Consider the following 27,037-nt stretch of genomic DNA (forward strand, 5'->3'; position numbering starts at 1 on the left):
TATCATCTCACTTCCTCCAAAAACGGTCTCTCCTGACATTTTTGTAATATTCCTGAAGTTTCTGTAATATTATTTGTAATATCGCAATATTTTTGAAGTGTTTGTAATGCTATTAAATATGAAATTCATTTAAATTGAAACAATTAGTTGAAAGACATTTAACACATTAAGGCTGTCAATCCTTCAAAGCAGATACTATGCCAACTCATTTGCAAATAAATGAGAATGACTAAACTATAGGAGCAGCCTTTACATAATATTCAGAGGGGTGTGGCTACATCTTAGACATCAGAAATAGAGTTTATTTGCTATACTGGAGAGCACAGCTAACTATTTTACCCTAAAGGGCCATTAATACTAATCATCGTTAGATTAAAACATATTTTGATCTTCAAACCATCGTTCCTGAGGCTGGCTTGTTTAAGGTACCCATAGTTATTATAATGATGCTGCCTATTCTGGGTAACAAAAAAAGTTGCAGCTGCAAAGTGGAAAGAAGAATTAATCCCATCTGTGGAGGAATGGATACTTAAATCCCTAAATTTGGCACAAATGGCAAAACTGACAGACCAACTAAACAATAAAAATATGGAAGATTTTCAAAAGGACTGGACACCTTTTTTCAAATATGTGGAATGGACTCAAAAAGTTAATATGAATATATAGTATATAAATAGCAAATTACTTAATTGTTTAATCTCTTATTAGAATTAATGAAGGCAATTTAGAGAATTAAGGAAAAAAAATAACAACACGCTAGGATACTAAGCTGTACCGTCTAGAAAGTTGGAAACCCTAATCTTTCTATCTATCTATTTATTTATTTATTTTTCATCTTATCCCCTCCCCCCTTTTATTTTATACACACACACACACACACACACACACATACATACACACACACACACACCCTTTTTTCTTTCTTTTTCCCTCTCTTCTTCTTTTTTCTTTTTCTTCTCTCTTTTCTTTTTTATATTGTAAGATATTATTGTTTGTATGTAATTCTATGTTTATTAAATAAATTAATAAAGATTTCATGAAAAAAAAGGAACTAGAAAAACCTTTAGAAACTAATTGCCAAGGCAAGTACTAAAACAGCGATGGTGAATACTAATACTAATAATTATTGTTATTGCCCCTTCACGCAAAGTTGGTTCCTGGAGAAGCCGCTTGTAATTTAAGCAAAGGGGTGTGCCTTGGCATGAAGGAATGCCTTTGAGTGAAGGGGCGCGCTAAGCAATTTGCAAGGGGCTTCTCCAGGAACCGGCTTTGCGTTAATGGTCAATAACAATAATTTTAAAAAAATAAATATGTAAATAATTGTTTCTCTTTTGTTCAGGGGGGGACATGCCAGCAGAGTCAAGTTAGGCATTTTCCAAATTTTTGACACGCTGAGCCCAAAAGGTTCACCATCACTGTACTAAAACATGAATACAGACACCTAGGAATTTTCCCCCCAGCTTCTTAAAGGGTTCTGCTTCAACAAATATTATCCTGGATTTTTAAAAAATCAGTTTTGCAACAGGCTATTATTAACAGAGAAACTGAAATATTTTGGCCATAACTTATAACATCTGAACTTAATGAGACGGTCCTCTGAGGGAAAAAGTTTGCCGAACTGTCTATAAAATCTTTATTTTTCATTTTTATAACAACATATAATCACAAGATTGCTTCACTAGACTAAACATAAAATGCTAAGCATAAAAGGAATCCTGAAAGACAAAGAAAGTACCCACTACTACTTGATTGTATCCAGGTACAGTACTGTTATCAAAAATGAGCTTTATGCATATATTAGCAGATATCCTTTTTAGGAACTTTTTTATCCTGCATATAGCAGCAGTGGCACATATACCGTTTGTTTAGGCAGAAAACCAGTATGTGAAACTATGCCTGATAGAGATTTCCTAGAAAATTTTGAACTGCAACATTTTCTGCTGCTTTAAATCAAATGAGATCCAATTTCACATTACTGACTTCTATTTAAATTATCATTTTTACTTCCATTTAATAAAGTAAAAAGCATTCTACTCTATAGCATATAAAGATTTCAGACATTTCTTCTGTAGCTAAAAGTAGCTGAACTGATTCGGAAATATCTGAATATGATGTGATTTCCACAGCAAGCTGCAGAATGACAGCTCAATGTCATAGGGCACCTTTTATCACTTAGATGGATATACCAACAAAGATCTGACCTGGACAGAGACAGCTTAGCTCAAAACAGAGTGAAAAGGTGAAAGGTGAAAGGTCCCCTGTGCAAGCACCGAGTCATGTCTGACCCTTTGGGGGGACACCGCTTTCGTGACAATTTCTTGGCAGACTATGGTGGTTTGCCACTGCCTTCCCCAGTCGTCACCTTCCCCAGCAAGCTGGGTACTCATTTTACCAACCTCGGAATGTTGGAAGGCTGAGTCGACCTGAGCCGGCTACCCGAGAATCCAGCTTCCGCTGGGATCAAACTCGGGTCGTGGGGAGCGTTTTGGTTGCAATACTGCTGCCTACCACCCTGCACCACGAGGCTTGCTAGGTGAGTTGGGCTGAGGGAGAGTGACTGGCCCACAGTCACCCAGCAGGCTTTCATGCCTAAGGCAGGACTAGAACTCTCAGTCTCCTGGTTTCTAGCCTGTTGCCTTAACCTCTAGACCAAACTGGCTCTCCAAAACAGAGTAATTGTTTGCCATTATGTTACCTAACTGCTTTGTGCTCTTCAACAGCTTCCAGTTGTTTCTAGAACCAATTCAAATACCTGGTATTAAAAGTACTACCAAAGTTAGGTGAAATTATCAAAAAGATCCTCTGAGATTCTTAAATTATCTTCAGAATCTCTCTCAGAATGCTTCGACCAAATGAAAACAGGGCAAAATATAATCAGGAGATAGCCTTTCAGTGATAACATCTCAGGAGAATACTCTTCTTAAAGAACTCATCTGCACTTATATTATGATCCCATTAGTGCCAAACAATTACCATTTCTCTCTCTCATCCCTCAGGTTCTTTTGTCCATTAGTTTTTAAACACAATGCTAATGTTTTTTAGATCTTTGCATTTCCTTAGTGCTCTGCTGTTCGTCTTGTTTTTATTCTTGTGAGGAACGTGGGTTCAAATATCCCAGTAGCAAGAAATTATCTCTCTGGAATCAGTTAGATCTCAGTAAAGTATTTCGTTTATTGAAAGATACAGTATCTTCCATCGCCCTCTGCATCTAAAGACTCAAGTAAGTAGGTGACACTTTTGGTCTAGTGGTTAAGGTTCTGGGCTAGAAACCAGGAGTCTGTGAGTTCTAGTCCCACCTTAACCATGAAAGCCGGCTGTATGACCTTGGGCCAGTCACTCTCTCTCAGCCTATCTCGTGCAATGTAAACTAGCCTCCTCATGGTGCACCCTGTGCAACGTGACTTGTCATGGCTAAATAGTCTACACATCTTGCTGCTGGAACTCACAAGGATTTCCCAGCAAGAAAAGCAGCATGAACACCAAACCGCTACGCCATATGATAAAAAAAAACTAGCCACAGCATTCTGGTGTCAACTTGCTGAGTCTGTGAAGTTTCTAATTCTTGCTGGCTCCATGATGTTTCCAGCTCTCACTCACATCAATCAAGTCTCCCCCCCTCTCTCCTTTACAAGCCATGACAGAGGAAAAGGCCCAGAAGGGGGTTTTATGTCTTCTGGGGCCAAACCGCTGACAATTCTGCAGCTTCGTGTGTGTTTTTGTTAGGTTTTATCTGTATTCTTATCAATTTCTATTTTATGAACTATCTAGAAAACTCCAGGTCTTTGATGGTATTTAATGTAATACATTAAAAGGATATCCAGCTTTTGTTTAATAAATAAAATATAGGTTTTTTTCCATTTCTTGGCCAAGAAATATCAAAAAGCTATCATGTAACTCCTTAAATTCACTGATAATATAACCCATCTTTCAGTAGTTCAGGCAACTACACAGATAACTGCTTCAAGAACAGAATGTAAGGCAATCAATATTATTTAACTGCATGTCATGGAACTCAAAGCATTACCACAATTTCAAAATAATCTTATGAAATAGATTTGGATTAGCAATAACAACTTGCTCAAAGTTACATAGTACCTAATTCTCATATTCAAGCCTAATACTTTTGAGTCAATACACAGTAATACTCTACGTAGAGAGAAATAAGGTAATGGCAACCCACCCCAGTATTCTTGCCGTGAAAACTAAATGGATCAGTACAACCAGAGATATGTCGGTATACCATTTGAAGATGAGACCCCCAGGTCGGAAGATGGTCAAAATGCTACTGGGGAGGAACAGAGGATGAGTTCAACTAGCCCCAGAAGTGATGACGCAGCTAGTTCAAAGCCGAAAGGACGGCTAGCAGCTGACGGTGTTGGTGGTGAACGGTGAATTGAATGTTCTAAGGATCAACGCACCATTGGAACCTGGAATGTAAGATCTATGAGCCAGGGCAAATTGGATGTGGTTGTTGGTGAGATGTCAAGATTAAAGATGGACATTTTGGGTGTCAGTGAACTGAAATGGACTGGAATGGGCCACTTCACATCAAATGACCACCAGATCTACTACTGTGGACAAGAGGACCACAGAAGAAATGGAGTAGCCTTCATAATTAATCGTAAAGTGGCTAAAGCAGTGCTTGGATACAATCCAAAAAACGATAGAATGAGCTCAATTCGAATTCAGGGCAAGCCATCTAACATCACAGTGATCCAAATATATGCCCCAACCGCAGATGCTGAAGAAGCTGAAGTAGAGCAGTTCTATGAGGATCTGCAGCACCTACTGGACAACACGCCTAAAAGAGATGTTATTTTCATCACGGGAGACTGGAATGCTAAGGTGGGCAGTCAAATGACACCTGGAATTACAGGTAAGCATGGCCTGGGAGAACAAAACGAAGCAGGACATAGGCTGATAGAATTTTGCCAAGACAACACACTCTGCATAACAAACACTCTCTTCCAACAACCTAAGAGACGGCTTTATACATGAACTTCACCAGATGGACAACACCGAAATCAGATTGACTACATCCTTTGCAGCCAAAGGTGGCGGGCATCTATACAGTCGGTAAAAACAAGACCTGGAGCTGACTGTAGTTCCGATCACGAACTTCTTCTTGCACAATTTAGGATCAGACTAAAGAGATTAGGGAAGATCCACAGATCAGCTAGATATGAGCTCACTAATATTCCTAATGTCATGTTCACCATTCCAATGTTTCCAGTACATTGTAACGTTTTGCTTGTCATTTGGCTGATGCGTGTTTCATCTGGAAGGGGAGGAGGATTCCATCTCGTGGGATTGTTATATGTTAGTAGCTGGATTGGAATGTGTTTGGGTTATCTCGTGTGTTCAAGGTTCCTTTCCCAGGACATCAGCAGAAACGGTTACCAGCACCTGGGGGGGGGGGGGAGTTTGCAACGGCAGGGCAAGGGGAGGGATTATGTTTGAGCCGAGGGTTTTTAGTGTATATTTGGCACGCTTTTGCTCATTCTCAGCTTTCTCTGTATTTGCATACTATTCTTTAATAAATCAGATATCATTAAGTTCCTGCTTGTGAGTCTGAGTCTATTAGAGTAGGCAATCATTACATAAAGCTGAGAATCCAAAAAATTTTCCGTTAGCCCCTTTCCAGATTTATTTTGTGAGGGAGAAGTGCTAGCGATGAGCAAACCACGGAAAGCGAGGAATCAAGCGAGGGGGAACCCGACTCCACAGTGATAAGAACGGAGAAAGTCCCTCCTCGAGAGCTTTCAGAAGTTTGAGAGGGGTCGAGCTCCAGCCTAGGAGAAGAGGAGGTTGGAGGTAAAAGAGCCCCTGAACCGACCGGTGAGTCGCCAGGCGAGCTGATCACCTGGGATGAAACACAGGGATCCCTACCAGGGACGTCCAAAACGTCTTGGAAGCAGCGATACCCGATGTCCCCAACCGTGGTGAGGCAGGAGGGAAAGGAGGATTCCCAAACCCCTGATCGTATAAAACTAGTGGAGGCCAAATTGGAGTCACTAGAATTTATGTTTTGGAAAATGTCCATGGACTGGGGTCCCCGGGAGAGGAGGAGAGAGGAGTCTAGTAATAGGCATTTGACTCCTTCTTTGCCCCCACCTTCCCCGGAGGAAAGGAGTAGGACCCGGCACAGAGAGGAAGCAAGAGCGCCAAGGGTGAGAATTTCAAGGTCCCCTCCTTGAGAGCGGAGATCCCTGGGAGCTAAAAGGAAGCCCAACCGCCCAGCTGTGGTGAAGGGACCGCCCAGAGTGAGGGGTTAAGGACCTTACCATTAAATTTGATGGAGATCCAACTAAGCTATCGTTCTTCCTTACCAATGCAGGGAGTTATATGGATGAATGGGAGCAGTATTTTCGTTCAGAAAGAGCCAAGATTAATGCCATTGCCACTAAGCTCAAGGGGCGGGCTGCCGATTGGTATGTGCAGTTATGTCAATCGGATGCCCCTGAGCTGGAGGAGTTCGAAGAATTCCTGTGGGCATTGAAACTACACTTTGAAGACCCGTTAGCTAAAGAAAGAGCAAAACGGGCGCTGAGGGAGCTGTGCCAGGGGCCACGATCGGTGGCAGACTACACTCTGGAATTTAAGGCTCTGGCTGGGAAGGTTGAGGATTGGTCCCAATCCACATTAATAGAACTTTTTAAGGACGGTCTGAATACCGAGGTCCTGAGGTCGTCGCTTGGCAGGGATGACCCAGATACCCTGTATGAATGGATACAGCTGGCAGGGAAGGCTGAGCATGCCCATGAGACCTTCGCTCACAGGAAGGTGATGAGATATGCTGGGCTCAGCAAGGTTTCCCGCACTGCTGCGCCCACTGGAAAGTCCAGTCAACGTGCCTGGGAAGAGGAGAGGGAGCGCCGCTATGTGAAAGGGCAATGCCTCCGATGTGGGAAGGAAGGTCACCGAGCGGCGGCGTGCCCGAAGGGAAAGACCGATGATCATTCGGGGAAGCTGTCGGGGAAATCTCCCTCTCTACCCAGGAAAATGAAGGCAGCCATGGCTGAAACTGAAGTGGAGGAGGTTCCTTACTTCAGGGCCGAGGGGGAGCCCGATCTACTCCAGCCGGCGGGAAACGCCAGCCACCTGCTTTAAAGAGCGCCTGTGGGCAGGTGGTGGAGGATGGGCATGAACATATCTCGGTGAGTGCCTACTATCCCACACTGACCGTTAAAGTGAAGTTAGGCTCCCGCACAAGAACCGTTGAAGTTTGGGCATTGATCAATTCAGGGTGTTCGCATTGCTTGATGCACCCTGACGTGGTGGCTGCTTTGGAGTTACCCAGCTTTCCACTGCAACGTCCCATGATTTTCGCCCAGCTGGATGGTTCTACAGCGGGGGGGAACCAGTCACCCATTTCATGGGAATGGTGGCGTTGCAAATGGGCAGCCACCGTGAGGGGCTGCCATTTGTGGTGGTGCCTGTGGGGCATCCCTTAGTCATTCTGGGGATTCCTTGGTTGGTCCAACAAAACCCATATATAAATTGGGTGCACAGGACTTTGACTTTTGGGGATGGTTTCTATCAAGCCCCTGGGAAGGACGACGCTCCGGAGGCTGCAGTGGGGAGGGCGGCGGCAGCAACCCTGCATTTCGCTGTCACCCCACTGGAGGGCTTGCCGGAGCAATACCAAAGCTTTGCGGATGTGTTTGGTGAGAAAGAAGTGGACCAACTTCCACCCCATCAAAAAACTGACTGTGCGATAGAGTTGGTCCCCGACGCTCAACTGCCCAAACCAAAAATCTATGCCATGACACAAAAGGAACCGGCGGCGTTGAGGGAGTTTGTGGACAAAAACTTGGCCAGGGTTTTATTGAACCAGCAAATTCGCCGGTGGGCGCCCCCGTCTTGTTTCGAGCGAAGAAGGATGGGACATTGAGACTTTGTACAGATTACCGCGGATTAAATGCAGTCTCGATATTAAACAAATATCCTCTGCCATTAATAAAACACATGTTAGCACATCTGGCTAAGGGGAAAATCTTCTCTAAGCTGGATTTGCAGGAAACCTATTTCCATATCCGCATACGGGAGGGGGATGAATGGAAGGCTGCTTTCAATTGTCCCCTGGGTTCTTTTCAGTACAAAGTTTTGCATTTTGGGTTGGCGGGGGCACCAGGGGTGTTCATGCAATTGATCAATGAAGTGTTACATGAACATTTGTTCAAGGGTGTACTGGTCTATTTGGATGATGTTTTGATTTATACTGAAACGGAGGAGGAACATGAGCACTTGGTGAATCAGGTGCTTAGCAAACTGAGAAAGGCTGAGCTTTATGCTAAACTTTCTAAGTGTGAATTTCATCAGACTCAGCTTGACTACCTGGGGTACAGGATCTCTGACAAGGGCATTGAAATGGATCCTGCGAAGATTCAAGCTATTTTGGGGTGGGAGCGCCCGCGTACCCGCAGGCAGCTCCAAAGTTTTCTTGGATTTTCCAACTATTACTGCCAATTCATCCAGGGGTTCACAGAAATTGCATTGCCTCTCACTGATTTGTTACGTACAAAGGGGTTGAGGGACACATGCAAGGTGAAGAACCCGGGGGCATTGCTCAACTGGACATTTGAATGCCAGTTGGCTTTCGACAAACTTAAAAGCCTGTTCACTGCTGAACCCATTCTTCAACACCCTGATCCCACTAAACCCTTTGTGGTTCAAGTGGATGCTTCCGATTTCTCAATTGGAATGCTCTTGCTGCAAGCGGATGCTGATGACCGCCTGAAGCCCTGTGCGTATCTGTCCCAGAAATTTTCCGAGACGGAAAGGCGATGGCATGTTTGGGAGAAAGAAGCTTTTGCAGTCAAGGCTGCTTTGGAGGCATGGCGCCACCTCTTAGAGGGGGCTAAATGTCCTTTTGAAGTTTGGACTGACCATAAAAATTTGGAAGCGCTCAGCATGCCCCGTAAGCTCAGTCCTAAGCAGATCTGCTGGGCTCAATTTTTCAGTCGCTTTGACTTTAAGTTGAAGTTCATTCTGGGCAAGAAAAACTTCCTGGCTGATGCGCTTTCCTGCCTGCCCCAGGATTCGGTCCAAGCACCTGACGTTGTGGGTACAGTGTGGACAGCGCCCCAATTGGGGTTGCAAGCTGTCACACGCAGTCAGACTCGTGCACAGCTGCCCCCAGCTTCGGTTTCACCGGCTGGGGGAAGGACGCCAATTCCCTCGCAATTGCAACAACAGTTTCTGCTAGAGCTGAAATCTGACACTTGGTTGCAAGCGAATAGAGACAATGTTACATTTGACAGAGGCTTAGCTTGGAAGCAAAACCGCCTCTATGTCCCTGACAGTTTGCGAAGGAAAATTTTGATTAGGTCTCATGATGATAAAGTGGCTGGTCATTTTGGGTTTGTCAAAACCTTGCATCTGGTATGCCGCCAATTTTGGTGGCCCACATTGAGACGTGATGTAAAAAGTTATGTTGCTTCTTGTCCTGTCTGTGCTATGTCAAAACGGAAGGGGGGCAAACCACAAGGGCTGCTGCAGCGGTGGCCAGCCCCTCCTGTCCTTGGGAGGAAGTTTCCATGGATTTGTGGATTTGCCTCCTAGTCAGAGAAAGACTGTGATTTGGGTGGTAAAGGACTACTTTTCTAAGCAAGCCCATTTCATTCCATGTGCTTCCATTCCGTCTGCGCAGCAATTGGCCCGCCTTTTTCTAATCCACATCTACCGGATTCACGGGAGCCCCTCCCGCTTGATCACGGACCACGGAACACAGTTCACTTCCCAATTTTGGAGGGCATTTTTAAAGCTGGTGGGCACCAAGCAGGCGTCCACTGCGTCGCATCCGGAGACTGACGGATCTACGGAGGCTCTTAATTTGACCCTGGAGCAATTTTTGCGGGCATTTGTCAACTATCAGCAGGACAATTGGGTTGATCTGCTACCGTTTGCTGAGGTGGCTTATAACAACGCCGTCCATCAGAGCACGGGGCACACCCCTTTCCATACGGTGTTTGGCCGGGACTTTGTTCCCATTCCTGAGTTGCCTCAACCCTCCACACAGCCCTGCTCCGATTCTGATTGGGCTGCTCAACTGGCTGATTCATGGCCAGTGATTCAACAGGTGTTGGCTGATGCCCAATCTGCCTATAAACTGCATGCCAATAAGCGACGAGCCCATCAACCTGCTTTTAAAGTTGGTGATAAGGTCTACCTTTCCACTAAGTTCATTAAGTCCCCTCAGCCCTCAAAGAAGTTGGCTCCTAAGTTTGTTGGACCTTTTCCCATTGTGGGAGTTGTTAACCCTGTCACGTTTAGACTCGATTTGCCACACAATCTGAAACGTTTCCATCCTGTTTTTCATTGCAGCTTACTCAAGCCTGTCAACCACTCAGATCGCTGGCATCCACAACCGCCACCTCCTGCTCCAATCATGATTGACGGACAACAACATTTTGAGGTGAAGGAGGTCCTTGATTCTCGCCGACTACGTGGCACTCTGCAGTACCTTATTCGCTGGAAGCACTTTCCCCACCCTGAGTGGGTGTCTGCCCGTGATGTACAATCTCCTCTTTTGGTTCGCCGCTTTCATCTAGCTTATCCTCTCAAACCTGCTCCTTAATGTTTTTTGGGGGGTGGTATGTCATGTTCACCATTCCAATGTTTCCAGTACATCATAACGTTTCGCATGTCATTTGGCTGATGCATGTTTCGTCTGGAAGGGGAGGAGGATTCCATCTTGTGGGATTGTTATATGTTAGTAGCTGGATTGGAATGTGTTTGGTTTATCTCGTGTGTTCAAGGTTCCTTTCCCAGGACATCAGCAGAAACGGTTACCAGCACCTGGGGGGGGGGGGGGAGTTTGCAATGGCAGGGCAAGGGGAGGGTTTACATTTGAGCTGAGGGTTTTTAGTTTGTATTTGGCACGCTTTTGCTCATTCTCAGCTTTCTCTGTATTTGCATACTATTCTTTAATAAATCAGATATCATTAAGTTCCTGCTTGTGAGTCTGAGTCTATTAGAGTAGGCAATCATTACACCTAAGGAATATGCAGTAGAGGTGAAGAATAGATTTAAGGGACTGGATTTAGTAGATAGGGTCCTGGAAGAACTATGGACAGAAGTTTGCAACATTGTTCAGGAAGCGGCAACAAAATACATCCCAAAGAAAGAGAAAACCAAGAAGGCAAAATAGCTGTCTGCTGAGACACTAGAAGTAGCCCAAGAAAGAAGGAAAGCAAAAGGCAACAGTGATAGGGGGAGATATGCCCAATTAAATGCAACATTCCAGAGGTTAGCTAGAAGAGATACGGAATTATTTTTAAGCAAGCAATGCACGGAAGTGGAAGAAGACAATAGAATAGGAAGGACAAGAGACCTCTTCCAGAAAATTAGAAACATCGGAGGTAAATTCCAGGCCAAAATGGGTATGATCAAAAACAAAGATGGCAAGGACCTAACAGAAGAAGAAGAGATCAAGAAAAGGTGGCAAGAATATATGGAAGACCTGTATAGGAAGGACAACAATATCGAGGATAGCTTTGACAGTGTGGTCAGTGAGCTAGAGCCAGATATCCTGAAGAGTGAGGTTGAATGGGCCTTAAGAAGCATTGCTAATAACAAGGCAGCAGGAGACGACGGCATCCCAGCTGAACTGTTCAAAACCTTGCGAGATGATGCTGTCAAGGTAATGCATGCTATATGCCACCAAATTTAGAAACACAAGAATGGCCATCAGATTGGAAAAAATCAACTTATACCCCAAACCAAAAAAGGGAAACACTAAAGAATGTTCAAACTATCGAACAGTGGCACTCATTTCACATGCCAGTAAGGCAATGCTCAAGATCCTGCAAGGTAGACTTCAGCAATTCATGGAGTGAGAATTGCCAGATGTACAAGCTGGGTTTAGAAAAGGCAGAGGAACTAGGGACCAAATTGCCAATATCCGCTGGATAATGGAAAAAGCCAGGGAGTTTCAGAAAAACATTTATTTCTGTTTTATTGACTATTCTAAAGCCTTTGACTGTGTGGACCATAACAAACTGTGGCAAGTTCTTAGCGGTATGGGGATACCAAGTCATCTTGTATGCCTCCTGAAGAATCTGTATAACAACCAAGTAGCAACAGTAAGAACAGACCACGGAACAATGGACTGGTTTAAGATTGGGAAAGGAGTACGGCAGGGCTGTATACTCTCACCCTACCTATTCAACTTGTACGCAGAACACATCATGCGACATGCTGGGCTTGTGGAATCCAAGGCTGGAGTTAAAATCGCTGGAAGAAACATTAACAATCTCAGATATGCAGATGATACCACTTTGATGGCTGAAAGTGAAGAGGAACTGAGGAGCCTTATGATGAAGGTGAAAGAAGAAAGTGCAAAAGCTGGCTTGCAGCTATACCTCAAAAAAACCAAGATTATGGCAACCAGCTTGATTGATAACTGGCAAATAGAGGGAGAAAATGTAGAAGCAGTGAAAGACTTCGTATTTCTAGGTGCGAAGATTACTGCAGATGCTGACTGCAGTCAGAAATCAGAAGACGTTTAATCCTTGGGAGAAGAGCAATGACAAATCTTGATAAAATAGTTAAGAGTAGAGACATCACACTGACAACAAAGGTCCGCATAGTTAAAGCAATGGTGTTCCCCGTAGTAACATATGGCTGCGAGAGCTGGACCATAAGGAAGGCTGAGAGAAGGAAGATCGATGCTTTTGAACTGTGGTGTTGGAGGAAAATTCTGAGAGTGCCTTGGACTGCAAGAAGATCAAACCGGTCCATACTCCAGGAAATAAAGCCAGACTGCTCACTTGAGGGAATGATATTAAAGGCAAAACTGAAATACTTTGGCCACATAATGAGAAGATAGGACACCCTGGAGAAGATGCTGATGCTAGGGAAAGTGGAAGGCAAAAGGAAGAGGGGCTGACCAAGGGCAAGATGGATAGATGATATTCTAGAGGTGATGGACTCGTCCCTGGGGGAGCTGGGGGTGTTGACGACCGACAGGAAGCTCTGGCGTGGGCTGGTCCATGAAGTCACGAAGAGTCGGAAGCAACTAAACGAATAAACAACAACAACGACAATAATCAGTTCTCACTATTAAGTATAGTTGTAATACTTCGTTGGATAACGATGGGAAAGAAATTGCATTCAATTGTTGCCCTCCCCCACCCCCACCCCCAATTTAGGAAATGACCTTCCTAGAGAGGCTAACCTGGCACTGTGAGTTGTATTTTCAGCAGGAGCAAATACAAATATTTGCTTAGGATCTCTAGCATGGAAAAACTGATCAAGTTTTATCCACTCAGATGAACTGTGTTACTTTTTCTTTGCTATTGCTCTTTGTTTTAATGTGAATTATTTATATAGTCCTGCAGGTCACCCTGACCGTAATACGAAAGAATGACCTAAAATCTGTTCAGTAAACAATAAATGGGCAGATAAGTTCATAAATATCAAATTACAATAGTTATTTATAGTACACTCTTTATACTCCATGCTCAGATCTATGGGGTATAGCTCACCTACATTACTCAATAGAAGACAATGCTAAGTTACTGAACGGAATCAAATGATGATGTTGCTGAGAATGCTACGTTTGAATTTCTTGATCAAACAAGCAAACAGAGGAAATAGGAGATTAGCAAGGGAGATCAAGGCACTTTTCTTTCTTTCTCTTCTTCCAATCTAAGCTAGTAATCAGGCAACTTCCAGGGAAAGGGGCAGGGCGTGGGTGGAGGCTTCAAGCAAGACAGACAGAGAGGGAAGCGTAGTTGTACTCTGCAAGGTGTGTGCAATGTTTGTCTTCTGACCTCAACTGGACCTAAACTATACTTGGTGCAAGTACAGATTTGTGTTTTTATTGGAAAAGAAAGGGAAGGGGATTGAGAAAAGAGTTTCTTACACCTGGTAAAAGATGAGCCAGATGATACTACTGTTAAATGGAGTTACAGTTGGCTGAAGGACAGTACCCAAAGAGTGCTCCTTAATGACTTGTGGGGATGGAAGTAGTGAGTGGAATGTCGCAAGGTTCTGTCCTGGACTCTGGGCTGCTCCTCATTTTTATCGATCAATTGGATGAGTGAGTTGAGGGATGCTTATCCAGTTTGCAGATGACAGAAAATTGGGGATGATAGCTAATACTTCAGTGAAACAAGATCCAAAAAATATAGATAGGCTTGAGCACTGAGCTGAAATGAATAGTATAGAATGCAAGAGGAGAAATGTAAAGTTCTGAATCTGGATAGGAAAAATGAAAAGAACAAGTACAGAATGTGGTAGACCTGGCTTGGCAATAATACTTGTGAAAAGGATCTGGTGTTCCTCTGGACCACAAATTAAACATGTACCAGGAGTATGATGCAACTGCTAAAAAAACAAATACTACAGTATCTTGGCATGCACTAACAGGAGCACAAGTCCACATCATTGTCCTTCAAAAAGGACAGTGACAAATTGGAGCAAGTTCAGAGGAAGGATACCAAGACGGTGAAAGGTCTGGAAACCAAGTCCTATAAGGAACAGTTAAAGGATCTGGGTATGTTTAACCTACAGAAAAGATTGAGAGAAAATATGACAGCAGTCTGTTTGTTTCATCTGGAGGCCACCCAACTCAAGTATTACTCTGGGTGATTTACAATTTAAAAGCAGAAAAACAAGAGGAAGAATCTGAAGCATCCAGACAACCACATTCCAAAGAAGAGGAAGAGGAAGAAGAAGAGGAAGAAGAGGAGGAGAGGCAGCAGCGGGAGCCCACCAATGGGATAGGCTCCACAGCTACCCTACCCCAAGGCTTGGGAGAACAGAGGTTGGAGCTGTCCAACATTCCAGAGGGCTACAACAGAACTGTCACCCAGACTTCCGCTGGGGACATGGGAGACTGACCAGCTGTGCCCGCAGTCTTAGCAGGCAGAACTGACAATGCAGCATTTTTTTTCGGACTCAGGCAGGTTTTCCTGAAGCCCAGGAGTGTTCTCCAGATAAAGGAAAACACCTGGAATCACCCCATCTGTCCTTCAGACAGCTGCCTGCAGCCAGAAGATTGAAAACAGTGTTTCGTGTTTGACTGGTAAGAGCTACAGCTGGGAGGTGGGGCTGTCATCATTTTCCAACCCGTGCTGTAGCCTTAAAGGGACACTAAGACCAGCCACCCCATTTCTAAATCACCAAATTTATATATATATTTTAAGTATGCATACCCAAAAAGAGGCTTTCTACAATGAGGAGAAGCCGGCTCTCTTGATGCTTATTGTTATTTGGGGGATTACTTAAAAAAAAAAATTAAGTTTTGGAATTCATTTTCCTTCCAAATATAAAGGAGGATTGAGAGTAAACAATTGTCTTCCTGTTATTATTTTTCTATTAAATTTGAAGATATTAGCATTTTCCTACATGTTGAATCAGCTGATTCGAACCTTCAGCTTTCTGTTTCTACATTCCCTTGGGAATTGTCTGCTTATCTCACTTTTGCTTGTGTAAATACACTCCAGAACTCTTCCATATCTTCGACTTTCGCTAGTTAAGCTCCTGGGGGTGCCATAATCTACTGCATGAGACATGGAGGATTTTAAACAGATTTTTTCTGACTCCTACCAAGCTTTTATACAAGACATTCAGGACATCATGGAAAATATGAGGTCTAAAATGTGTCATCTGGTTGGGCACGTAGTGGATGAAACTGAGGAATTCAACAGTGATGGAAATGTTTCTTCTAACAATGAAATCGGGATTTCTGTTGAGATGCTAGATGAAGATTGGATAGTGAAGTTGAAGAAATTTAAGGGAAAGAGGGATCTGCAAACTATAAGTGAAATTGACTTTCTGGTGAAATGCCATGAAAAAGAAGGGGTCATTATGTATGGGAGTTTTTCTGAACAGAAGTTGGAATTTTTGAGGGGGGCAATTGGGCTGTTTGATTTTTTCAAGAGAAAACTTCTGTGCACATTGTGGGGATTTGTAAATGCTCTGGTTTATTTTGGAGTGGGATAAAGATTAAAGAATGTTTACCTGGATTGCTTTTAGGGTTTGATTGATGTTATTTGCTTTTAAGGAGTTGGATTAAGATAATTAGGGTATAAAAAATGTTTATTTGGATGGTTTTAAGGATTTGATTTAAGGTTACTGTTTTGAATTGTTTTTCTTTTTGGGGTTTATTGAAATAAGATTATTAAAACTGTTGTACTATTAAATATAATGGCAGACAATTTATGTGCTTTTTAATTTTAGTTTTATTACAGTAGAAATATATAAAATAGTAGTAGGAAGGGAATAATTAAATATGTATCATCTTTTGGGAGAGAAGTTGTTTAGGAGGTTTACATGATTTTTTTACCTTTATTTTAATATAAGGGGAGGGAGTAACTGTACTTAGTGATTTTTATAATGTGCTAAAGTATTTATAGAAATAATGTGGTTTTGGTTTAATATAGAGTAAGAGATTGATTATGAAAAATTTTTGTATATCCTTGGTGTTAAAAGTCAGAAGTCACATCTTTAGGTAATGTTGAAAAAAATTATCTTGTGTTTTCACACCCTTTTAGTTCTTTTTTCTTTTTTTGTAGTTTTTTGTAGCTTTTATCTTTCTCTTGAAACTTAGTAAAATTCTTTAAAAAAAAGAGCTGTCACCCAAAGAGGTAGTGGAATTATTTTCTATTGCCCCAGAGAGCAGGACCAGAGCCAATGGGTTAAAACTACAAGGAAGGACTTCCAGGCTACACCTCAGGATAAATCTCCCAGTTACATGAGCTGACAGATAGTGGAATAGGCTGCCACATGAAGTGGTGAGTTATCTTTTGCTGGAATTCTTCAGAGACTGAATATTCATCCATCAGAGATGCTGTAGTGGATCCTGTACAGAGCAGAGGATATATAACCTCTAAGGTCCCTTCAAACCCTATGATTCTCTGAACATGCTAAAATCTTGGTTGATCATTTTGCTAGACTTGTTCATGTTGTATAGAATTAATTTTGAATTTAAAAGCACAGTGATGATGCTCCAAAAACTACAAAATGCACAGGTGGGCATATCTTTACTAAGAACAACTAATATGTCACAAAATAATGTGCAAGTTTTCCCATACTCCAACACTCCGAGAGAAAACAGCCAAAGTACATAAATTAGACCATGAGGTCTGCATTTAAACATTGATGGGTTACACAAGCCAATGTGGAATTTGTAGCTACTATAATATGTGAAGCCAGCAAACTGTGATTTATTAAGCCAAGTACAGATGATAAATCACAGCTGAGTACAGCTTCAGCTTCAAAATGAAGACTGCAAGAGTATGAATTTGTATATGCTAGGTGTTGTAGGTATCAGGTTCTGTACAAGATTCTGAAAGATGGAGAAATGCCTGATCCTGTTTCTAGGGAGAAAAAAACCATCCAGCCATTAGTCAAGTAGTTTAGTTTTTGAATCATAAACATAATGATTGTTCCTAAAAAGTAGCATTTATGAGAAACCGATATTGTATTCTGCTTTTCTGAAGGGGGGGGGAGGTTTCAAGCAAGAGAAGCTTCAAAGATTCCAAAGCAATTACATCTTTTCCCTTTAACATTTCTCCCTTCCAATAGAAGAGAATATATGTAGCTCAGGGTTGAACTGTGGCATCCTTGGTGCTCCCTGAGCTTGGTTGTTTGCTTGCAGACATTTCTGCAAGCAAACAAACATCTGCAAGCAAGCTCAGACACCAAAGACTCCACATTTCTTCCTTCATTCCTGCCGTGACCACTGGGTGTATTTATGAAGGGATGTAAGAACTATCCAAGAATTGATGCACAAAAGTCTATCAAGAAGCTGAATTAATTCAAAGGTATCCAATTATATGAATCAAACTGATTCCATGATTTAATTAGGCAGTTTGATCATACTGAAGCTTCACAGAGTCCTAATGTTCTTACAGCACTATATTCCAGAGCCTGATGAAATGAGCACAGCTGGGTGGGGAATTCCTGGAGTTGAAGTCCACACATCTTAAAGTTGCAAAGGTTGAGAAACACTGCTTCAAGGTGTTACAAGATTCTTTATTGTTTATACAGAAGATACAGAGAAGGAAAGAATCCTTGAAAGTTTCTGTTACAGAAGGAAAAGAGGTTTGTTTGTTTTTAAGGATGGAAAGCAAATGAGAGTAAGAAAAGAGAAAGCATAAAGGGATGGAGGAGGGGAAAGGCATTAGGTAAGAGCAGCCATTTCCCATCAGGTGATTTCCTGGGAGTTGTAGCCCTCATGGTACCAGATTGTGAAAGACTGACTAAAAGCAATTTCTTGTTCAGGAAAAATCTTTATTCAGTCAAGTAAAGGTTTACAAAATAGTTACCAACCATTTATTTTCTAAGGCCTCTTCATCAGAGAAAAAAGTTAAAGCTCTGTAAAAAGAGGGAGTGCAAAAACCATGGATGATGTTCAAGCCATTTCTTTATCAAGTTATAATCTCAGAAAGCATTCACAGTCTACAGTAATGCATGCAGGCCTCATAATATACAGAAGTGTTATTAACTTGAACCAAGGACACTACCATAATTTGCTGGGTACAAACAACTAATTGTCTTCCTCTCTCTCACACACACAAGCATTTTTGGAAATATAAAATCAGGAAGTTAAGAGCAAAACTACTCAGGAATGATTCCAGACTACACCCTTATGTACCGCTGATGCACTGCTTTCTACAGTTAGCAGAATAAAGTACTATATACAGTATCATCTTAATTTAGCACTGTATTTTCCATCAGCAATGTCCTTCATATCAAAGACCATCCTCACAAGTAAGTCCAATTTAGAGCCAAGATTCTGGAATTCAAAATGTATTGCCTCCAAATTCTGCCTTTTATTGCTTCCTGTAGACCTTAGCTGAGGAATTCATGATGAAAACAATGGCAGCTGCCCCTTGACTAGCCTTTTAACTGTCTCTTTTTTGTGAAAGCGGGGTTTTCTCCATGGCTGCAACATGAGGAAAAGTTTTAAACTCCCCTTCTCCATGTACTACAACCTCATAATACAAGAGTGTTCAGGTGGCCTACCATAGCTATTAATTAATTATTTAACATTAAATCTAATCATGCATTTCAGATCTTCTCAGGCTTGAATCCTCTAGTTGTACAGGAGGAAATCTAGAAGATGCTAGGTTGGAAAACTGATTAATTCAATGACACATCTGTTCTGGGCTTCTACTGTACGTGTATAGCACAAAATCATTTGCTGCATGATGTGCAAGCCCACCCATTCTTGTTTAGTGTTGTATGAGTCATGCCATAATGTCTTGCTCAATAAAACATGGTTAAAATCATGGCTTAGCACTATGTGTGAATGCAGCTTTAGATTGATCCCTATGGTGAATTCTGAAATCTGGTTTAATTTTTTCTTCTGCACTTTGGATATGACTGTTCATAAAACACATTAAAGATGGGAGTGGTTTAGATAGGGTCTTGCAGTGGAGTGAATGGTTCAGAGAAGATAGGGAGCCAATGTATTTTTGCCTCTTTGGGGGCTTAGTGGGTGTTTATTTCCTCTCATATCATGCCTAAAATCTATATAACATTTCATTATGAAGTAGTACAGGCTTAATGGAGTTATAGAAGTTTATATATTTCTACTTCTTCTCTGTCACCCCATATTGTTTATCTCACTTAAATATTTCCAGATATGGAGGGAAAATAGTTAGGAAAGCTTCATCTACTTAACTATGTAAATACTACAGATTAAGGACCAGTAAAAACATGTGCAAACTTAATAACGTGAAAAACAAAAAAGTGAGGATATACAAATAATGAATATATTAATAAAACAGATACTTTATGTTGCAATGATATATTGGTTTATAGCTGAATATCTAACACTTTTCACTTAATAAGCAATCTACTAAGTGAAAAGCTTTCAAGTAGTTTTATCAGCCCCCTAGCTACCCTGCCAGATTTTAATTGATATGACAATATTTGCTAATGCCACTTTTGCCGAGTACTACTTGAAATAGTTTTCAAACACTATGAGAGGCAGATGTATTTCACACATTGTTACATTTCCTTTGGGATTCAATAAAAATGGCCACCCTCAGATGCATAAGAACAACATTAATCTTACAATAATGCCTAAATACATATGCAGGAGTCAGCTGACAAAATACACCTTCAGTTCCTTAAGCAATTGTCAAGGGAATGGGCCCACCTCAAAGAATGTAGAAGTTAGACATCCCAAGCTTAAGAAATTGACTGCAAAGACTTCTTTCCTACTGTTATAGGACAAACTGGCTATACTGTAGTACAGCCTTTCTCAACCTTTTGACCCTGGAGGAACCCTTAAAATATTTTTCAGGCCTCAGGGAACCCCTGCACATTCAGGCTCAAATATAGGACAGAAGTTACAATATTATTATATTTGTTTCATGGGTAGGCCTATATATATGCATTAACAGGGTTCTTAAACTAAAAATGAAGAAAGAAACCTCTTTAATGTGAAGTTGCCCTCATTTGAAATAATTTTTTAAATAAATTATGATCTCCCAGGGAACCTCTAGTGACCTCTCACAGAACCCAGGGATTCCACAGAACCCTGGTTGAGAAATCCTGCTGTAGAACATAGATACCACCCAATTTTGTACTTGCTTTTTAACATTCAATTTTTCCTATGTATGCTAACTCAGTACCTATAAGTATTTTTTAAAAAAATAAAAGATTCACAAACACAAACTAAAGGTTTAAATGGGTTTTTTTTTCTGGAAACCTCTTCTATGACATTATGTCACCATTTTTAATACTTTAGTCATATTATAGCAAAGAATGTTGTAAATAAAGTACATCCTACTCAGACCATAGCCAGGACCATAAACCTGTAACCTCTAGATATTATTAATCTACTATTTATATGTATTTGTATTTGTATATACAGACATCCATACCATTGGCCATAATGCTACTGAAAATCAACAGTTTGGAAGATCACAGGTTCCCCACCCAACTGTACAACTTGCATATTAGCAGCACTGGCAAATGACCACAGGGTTGAACTTCAATTGATCACCATGTTCTCTGCTTGTTAGCCACCACCATCCAACATTAATACCTCTCACCACACTGTTAAAACTCAATTTTATTTTGCACATCTGTTTGCTTTTAACATAGTATTTTCACAAGGGCTTTCATTCTACTTTCTATATACCTTGAAACTGTACTGCTATCATAGATGTGCCAAATCCTGCCTCACATTTGCTGCAGGAATAACAATGAATGCTCTGTCCAGACTGGGACAAAACTGTACACATACTGTGTTTGCACAATATGCTAAGCATAAGAAAGAGTAAAGAAAGAAAGCAAACACTGACATCTCACACTAGAAAAACTACCTTTTGGGATTTATGAAAACCAGAATTTGAAACAAATACTTTTCGGTTCTAGATACTGCAAATCTAAAATAGCAGTGGGTTTAAATGGCATGCTAAGCTTTTAAGCTTTATAACTCAGGCACAAAGGCTGGATGTGGGGGGTTAAGACAGCAGCATGTGCATCCTTGTTAAGGCTTAACTGGTTATGTGAGCACAGCCATAGAAACAGGACTGAGGTTGAACTTACTTTATTAGCAAGAAGGAAATGGGCAGGTGAGGGAGGAAACAGAGGCTTAGGCTCTAGAGATCCCAGAAAACCTGCCATTCCTGGTGTTTAGTTACTGAAGCATTGGGACCTGGTAACATATAGGAACAACAAAGGAAGGGGTGAAAGTGGGTAATTGATTTGAACTAATCAGTCAAATATGTAACGGATATGCCATGATTTGTTTAATCCACAGTTGACTATAGCCATGCCTGCCTTACCCACTACAATAACTGAGTTTGCACAACAGACTAAGCCAAAACAAAGGAAAACATTTTTGGATTTAGAATGATGTATCAATCCAGCCAATGAATTAGACATTAAGTTTGTACTTCTATAACAGGAATCTTCTGCACCAGACAAAACCAAATAAAACATTGCATGCATAGATTTATTAAAAGAATTGTGTTTATGCACTATGTTCCACTCTTTTTGTTTTTAAAATGCATTATACTCCACAAGAAATCAATTGAACACTGATAAGTACACTCAGTGGCAGGGTTTTCTTGCCCCAAAATGAACAAACTACTTCAAAGAGGGGGGCTCACTTCTATGTTTTCATGTCTCAAGAAAATGATACTGTTGCCATATTTAACAGGCTGGATGGTCATTCTTTGAGGATCCTGGAGTGCTACATTCCTGCAGAGGGTTGATCTAGACCTGTGTTTCTCAACCTCAGCTATTTTAAGATGTGTGGACTTCAGCTCCCAGAATCCCCCAGCCAGCATGCTGGCTGGGAAACTGGGAGTTGAAGTTCACACATCTTAAAAGTGGCTGAGGTTGAGAAACACTGGTCTAGATGATCTCTAAGGTATATCCCAACCCCCGCTTTCTACAATTCTATAGAAGACTTGGAAGTAAGCCAAAACTGACATTTACTTACTCCCATTCGACTGGCCATTTGCATTCAAGGTAATGCATGAAAGCTTAATTTTCAGTGATCTTTTCCAAGACTCATGTAACCCTATACCCACAATATGGAAGGGCAGCCATGAATTCCGCCACGGCGTTCTCAATTCCTTCAACACAGTACTGACTCGCTATCAACAAGCTGACATCAGCAGCACTAAGTGTGTAACGCTGTTTAGTAACGTTTGGCTGTAGACACGCCAGTAATATACCTAGAAAAAGCTGTCTTGGTCGAATCCTGCGTGCGTCGAGCAGAGTTTGGATTCTCGCGCGAACCTTTACCGAAGGATGCATTGCACAACATCAAATATCGAATCTCAGCAAAAATCCCCCAGGCCTCTCAACGGAAATACTTTCCCAAGGGAACGAGCTTAACTGTGTCACAATTGAGGGTCTTGTCACGTGACAGAAAATGCAATAATTTTTATCTCTTTGATCTCGCAAACGCCAACCGCCTCACTTCCTTCCACAGCGTAAAGAGGCAAAGTAAACGGACGGGGGGAGGGGGAAAACTAGGGCTGAATATAAATCTACCGACGTCTACAAGCCCCTCTGGGGGGAAATCCCTCGACTAATTGCATAGCGGGTAAAGGAATCATCCGTAGCCGTGCTTGGATTGGAAAGCGGAGCTGTCCATCATCCGTCAATGGAATCAATTCCCCAGGTTGGAAACAGGAGCGACGTGTCCCTGCCTAGACCAATGATGAAAGGGAAGGTGGGCGTGGCCAATGATGTCCCGGTTTTGAGGGCAAACAAGATGGCGGGGATCGGTTTCCCTCTTCCCCCGCGTTCTCAGTTGCTCTCCCTTCTCCCTCAAACTCGGTATAAGGCGTTGTGGAAGGATCCCCGCCCCACATCTCGGAGGGCTCCAGGCCTTTCTAGTTCTGTTACCCGCTCCCGCCCAAGCCGGTCACCTTCACGCGATCCTGGGGTCCAGGAGGGAGGGAAGGGGAAGGTTACGACTGCGGCGGCAAGGGGGGGGGGTCTTGACTCTACTTGCCTGGGCCGCCTCCTTGTTCTCCTCCGCGGGGCCCCTGGTTTTCCGCGGGGCGCTCGGGCTTGCACCGTCGGCAGGGGTGGAGGGGGCACAAGATGTCGGCTCAGCCCGTGTCTCCTCAGCGCCGCCCCCTCATGCCCGCGACTCCCAGCCCGCTCGGCCCCGCTGCCTCTTGCCTCAGTGCCTCCGCCGCGGCTTCGGCTCCTGTTGCGGGGTGGGGGGAGGGAGTGAGGGAAGACAAGATGGAGGCGGCGGCGGCAGGAGCGCAGCCGGCCAAACGATGGAGAGGAAAAGGGGGGAGGGAAGGAGGCGGCAAGGGAGGGGGCTGCAGCCGCGCTCGGCTCTCTTTCTCGCCCCCCCGACAAGGACCGCCCCCCCGCTTTTCCTCCCTGGACACAAATCTTGAAGGCCTGGGAGCAGCGGTGTGCGGGGAGTGGGGGGGGGGGTGACCGAGATAGGCTAATGAGTCCTGCGTGGTGGCGGGTAGACCTTCAGGGCTGGTGCTGTCGGACGCGCTCTGTGGCCTTAGGAGCGGGGGAGCCTTGAAACTGGCTGCCTTGGAGGCCGGTTTGGGGACTAAGTTAAATTCTGGCGACACGCGGGGAAAACTGCTGGGAATCATTCTGAGGGAGCGACTGAAGGGCTTGTTCACACCTGATCTATTTCCTACAGGGAAAGTCACTTCGGTATAAGAATGTGTGAATCCCATATGTAGTTTGGAGCATGTGTGGAGACCGTGCCCAGCAAAATGATAAGTGTCTGAATATGGCCTGGTGAACTACGTGTGATTTTAACGTCGTGTGCAACACTGTAATAAAATGAGCCTGTTTCTCATAAATATGAAGACCTGAGTCTGAGCCAGCCTCTCAACCTGCTGTTCTCTAAGGGTGTTCCCTCTGATCTCCAGATGCAATCACTGCAATTGTAATCCAATACATGTTGGAAAGCACCAGGTTGGAGGTGGCTGTCCCAGATTGTACCGTTCAGGTAAAGGTCAATAGGAAAGATGTGTATTGCTATGCTGTTTAGATTAAAAATTTTCATTTGATTTGTGAGATTTTGGCTTTATGTCACATAGGTTGTACAGAACTTTTTTCTCATTGCTGATTCTGTTATAACTGCAATAAATAAATTGCAGCCATATGCTACTACAAGTATTCCAAATACTGTATGAGTTAGCTGGTGGCATAAAAGAAATCAGACAGTATAAGCTGTGTGATTCATATGAAAAAAGGCATACTACATTGCATTATAATATTCAAATTGAAGGCTAAACTACTGTGTTTAGAACAGAAATAGTTGATTTTTGGCACACTTCAAGCCTGCCCCATATAACATAGTGAACCCAGCAGAGTATACTCTTAAACATAATCTTTTGTATACCTAAACTCCAAGAGATGCTAATGCATTCTTAATAAAGTACTTGCTAATATCAATTTAATGAGGTGTTGCACTTTATTTCAAAAGAGACAAGAAAAGACTCAAGTTTGCTCACTACATGAGAAGCATATTAAAAGATTGTAGTATTTTCTCTGTATATAAAATATACTAATCTGATAGATGATACCAGCAATGGCTAGTGAGGCCAAAAAAGGGGGGGCACTTAATTAGGTAGAAAAGAGCCAAGGATAATTGAGTGCAGTATCACAACAAGCAGAGTAAATTCAGGAAGCGAATACTTCTAAGAACATAAGTACAAAGTGGGGGTATGAGCCAAACAGTACAATAAAATACATTTACAAAAACAACCTATTACACAGAAAAAGGCAAACTAATGCAAGTGATACCAAATTCATGAATGCTAAGTGGGAGGGAGAGGAAGAACTCTGGACACCCATTCTTAGTTCTTATTAGCAAACTACTGCATAAGAAAAAAGCAAATTGAAGTTATATGGTTTGCCCACTAACATGTTTATACCTTTATTACAGGCATGGTTATAATCAGTCACATGAAACTACTCATGTTATTACAGAATACAGATTCAAAATGAGAATGCACTGCCTTAAAAGCCAGTTGCTGTTATAGGCTTGCAAATATTTTTAGTCGGGCCTCAGTAAAACAGACGTGGATACCCAGTTATCCAGGAATTGCAATTTAGTAATTCAACTTGTAAATATTTTAGATTTTCTCTAGTATTTTAATATATGCATTTATATTCTGATTAAATTTGCTCTATCTTAACCTCTAATTTGTTTTAAATGTTCCATTTCTTATGAGCTTTGTATTTTTTATGAAATGCATACAATTTGATAAAAGTTACTTTTAAAACTAAAAACAAGTACCTTTTACATCATTGCTATATTCCTTTCCCCCTCACATATGTATTTCTTTGCTAGAATTATATCCCACCTTTTGTACAAGAGCTTAAGGTAGTCTACATAGCGTTCTCTCCTGTTTTTCCCCCAGCAATTACCTTCTGAGGTAGGTTGGGCTGAGAGCCAGTGTTGTTTATTCGTTCAGTCGCTTCTGACTCTTCGTGACTTCATGGACCAGCCCACGCCAGAGCTTCCTGTCGGTCGTCAACACCCCCAGCTCCCCCAGGGACAAGTCCGTCACCTCTAGAATATCATCTATCCATCTTGCCCTTGGTTGGCCCCCCTTGCTTTTGCCTTCCACTCTCCCTAGCATCAGCATCTTCTCCAGGGTGTCCTGTCTTCTCATTATGTGGCCAAGGTATTTCAGTTTTGCCTTTAATATCATTCCCTCAAGTGAGCAGTCTGGCTTTATTTCCTGGAGGATGGACTGGTTTGATCTTCTTGCAGTCCAAGGCACTCTCAGAATTTTCCTCCAACACCACAGTTCGAAAGCATCTATCTTCCTTCCATCCTTATGGTCCAGCTCTCGCAGCCATATGTTACTACGGGGAATACCATTGCTTTAACTATGCGGACCTTTGTTGTCAGTGTGATGTCTCTGCTCTTGACTATTTTATTGAGATTTGTCATTGCTCTTCTCCCAAGGATTAAGCGAGTCAGCATCTGCAGTAATCTTTGCAACTAGAAATACAAAGTCTTTCATTGCCTCTACGTTTTCTCCCTCTATTTGCCAGTTATCAATCAAGCTGGTTGCCATAATCTTGGTTTTTTTGAGGTTTAGCTGCAAGCCAGCGTTTGCACTTTCTTCTTTCACCTTCATCATAAGGCTCCTCAGTTCCTCTTCGCTTTCAGCCATCAAAGTGGTATCATCTGCATATCTGAGATTGTTAATGTTTCTTCCAGCAATTTTAACCCCAGCCTTGGATTCCTCAAGCACAGCATGTCGCATGATGTGTTCTGCATACAAGTTGAATAGGTAGGGTGAGAGTATACAACCCTGCCGTACTCCTTTCCCAATCTTAAACCAGTCCGTTCCATGGCCTGTTCTTACTGTTGCTACTTGGTTGTTATACAGATTCCTCAGGAGGCAGACAGGTTAAGTTGGTATCCCCATACCGCTAAGAACTTACCACAATTTGTTATGGTCCACACAGTCAAAGGCTTTAGAATAGTCAATAAAACAGAAATAGATGTTTTTCTGAAACTCCCTGGCTTTTTCCATTGTCGAGCGGATATTGGCAATTTGGTCCCTAGTTCCTCTGCCTTTTCTAAACC

Source organism: Candoia aspera, chromosome 3 (genome assembly GCF_035149785.1).
Source record: "Candoia aspera isolate rCanAsp1 chromosome 3, rCanAsp1.hap2, whole genome shotgun sequence".
Lineage (NCBI taxonomy): Eukaryota > Metazoa > Chordata > Lepidosauria > Squamata > Boidae > Candoia > Candoia aspera.